The sequence below is a fragment of the Gekko japonicus genome, unplaced genomic scaffold, assembly GCF_001447785.1.
Source record: "Gekko japonicus isolate JY-2015 unplaced genomic scaffold, Gekko_japonicus_V1.1 scaffold275, whole genome shotgun sequence".
Lineage (NCBI taxonomy): Eukaryota > Metazoa > Chordata > Lepidosauria > Squamata > Gekkonidae > Gekko > Gekko japonicus.
Genome location: NW_015170895.1, coordinates 1,085,464 through 1,088,003, shown reverse-complemented (window position 1 = coordinate 1,088,003; position 2,540 = coordinate 1,085,464).

Sequence of the window (2,540 nt, the reverse complement as noted above, 5' to 3'; positions counted from 1 at the left end):
GGGGGCACGGCGGGTCGGGCCCTGGAGGACAAGCACGCGGCCCTGCCTGCCTGCCTGCCCGCCCGGAGACCGGCGCGCCTCGACAGCCGTGGGACCTCCTCGGCCCGGGGACCCCGGGCGAGTCGCGCGGAAAACAGATCTCCGGAGAGCCACGCCTGCGGCGGCCACCGCACGAAGCAGGAACCGAAGCTCCGCGCCCCCAGGCCGCCGGCCAACGCCGGGGAGCCAGCGCGGGCACAGGGCGCCCGGCCATCCACCGGGGCACACGACCGCTTTGGGACCGCAGCCCTTGGCTTTGGCCGCGGAAGGGAAGCCCGCGGGACCCCCAGGGCTCCACAAGGAGGACACCCCAAAAAGGTCCCCGGCCACTTCCGGGGGGGGGGGGGGGGTGCGGAGCCAGGGCTCCCGGGCAAGAGCCTCGCCTTTACATGCCAGAGGGCTCCCGTGCCACCCCCCACCCCACCCCCTTCTCCAGCGGAAGAGACCCAGCAGCGGCGGGCGGGCGGGCGGGGTGGGTGACGCTGGAGAGCTGCTGCCCTCCCAGGCCAGGCCAGGCCTCGCTGACCCTGAGGAACCAGAGGTGGTGCCCCTCGGCAGAAGGCGGCTTCCTGCCTTCCTCCTTGTCTTGCAAGGGTGGCCTCAGAGAGGCAGCCTGTGGTCCCCATTGACCAGTGTAGCCTCTCCCCCGGCCTCCCCCCTGACAGAGGGACCTGGGTGGGGGGGCCTCCCTCCCAAAGGCGGGGCTTTCAGGACAGGTGAGGCTGAGTGACAGAAAGGGGCAGGGCCCTTGCTCATCTGTCACACCCCCATCCTTGGTCTCACCTGACACCCAAGACTTTCAGTAAAATGCACATACCAGAAGTGTGCAGATCAGCAGCACGTTAACATCAACTGTTTCCTTTAACAAGGTTCTACCAAACCTACATACAAACCAGCAAGTTGAACATATTAGGTACTTAACACCTTCCTTGAGAAGGCATCTTCCACCACATTTCCATGCCCTTTTATGTGTCAAAGTCTTAAAGCATCAGGCTTCACCTTTGGTATTTTGACTGGCCTGTCTGCAGAGCAAATGTCCTGCCCCATAAGTCTGGCTTTAGCTTACCAGCTCTATGGCCAGACAACTCCTTCTCTATGGCTGATAAGTGCCGCTTACCCTCAACACATGTGGCATTTTACATGGGTTCCACCCAAATCCACCATAAAATCACATATTACCAAAAAAATCCCACAACCCTGTGCCAAGAAAACCCAAAATCCTCAGATCTATCACTTCATGATCCTGCTATGTCACAAAAGCATGGTGCATTCAAAAACACAGATCCTCGTGGTTCCTGACAATTCTTAAACTTAAATGGTCTCCACTGAAATCTGCTGTAAAATCGCACATCACACCAATGTCCATGGAATGCTCCACAAAAAACAAGGACTGAGTGCTTAGTGGTGCCAACGGGGCATAAACATGATACAGATCCTCATGGATCCTTGTGTTTTTTATACAGAGCTTCCAAAATCCCACTGTCAAAAATCACACATCATATCACCATCCATGTCACTGACCACATCACAGACTATACAACAAAAGTATGAATCTTTGCGACACTGCAGCGGCAAAAACGCTCCATTAAGAAATACAGATCCTTACCCATCGTACATGGATTCTACCAAAAGCCATTGCATGACTTTTACATAGATTCCACCCCAGATGGCATTCATGTCTATGTATGGTACCACCCAAACTCCCAAATCTGACACTTTGTGTGGTGGCCTAGGGGCATTACAGCCTTGACCAGAGGCAGGACCCTCCTGCTTTTACTGAGGACTCCACCTTCCATTGAACATGTGTCTACCCAGCGCTTTATGGGCTTGCCCTTGTACATGGACCTGAGTCTGATTTTTGGGCATCCCCTTCAGAGCCTCCTTTCTGACCCCCACAGTTGGCCCCAGACCACTGCTTGACTGCAGCTCATGTCCGGTGAAATTTGCTCTGAAAACAGCATAGAAGGAGTAAGTCATAGAATAAAATCCTGTGTGGGGACTTAGGGTTAGGGTGAGAGTTACGGGGTTTATACATACACTAGGCATAAGGCCTTTTGTGGAAATAAATACAATGAGCTCTAGAAAGAGGCTCTGGGCAGGTGCCCCAGCATTAGGCACTCAGCATCAATTTGCTGTGGTGACCTCAGCAGGGTATAATGACACAGAGTCCACCGTTTTCTCCAGGGGAACTGATCTCTGCCATCAGAAAAGCAGTTATAATTCTGAGTGATCTCCAGCACTCACCTGGAGATTGGCAACAAAGGTTCCCCAGGAGGAAATGGCTGGTTTGGAGGGTGGAGTCTATGGCATTGTACATGTCTGAGATCCCACCCCTCCTCAAACCCCACCATCTCCAGGCTCCACTCCTCAAATCTCCAGGAATTTCCTAACCTGGAATTGGAAACCCTATATCCTTCCCAAACTACCTTTATCTGCCCCTCTGACTTCAACTTTCCATCTCCTCCCCCCTCCCTGCAGCTTTTACCTAGGGAAAAGTACAC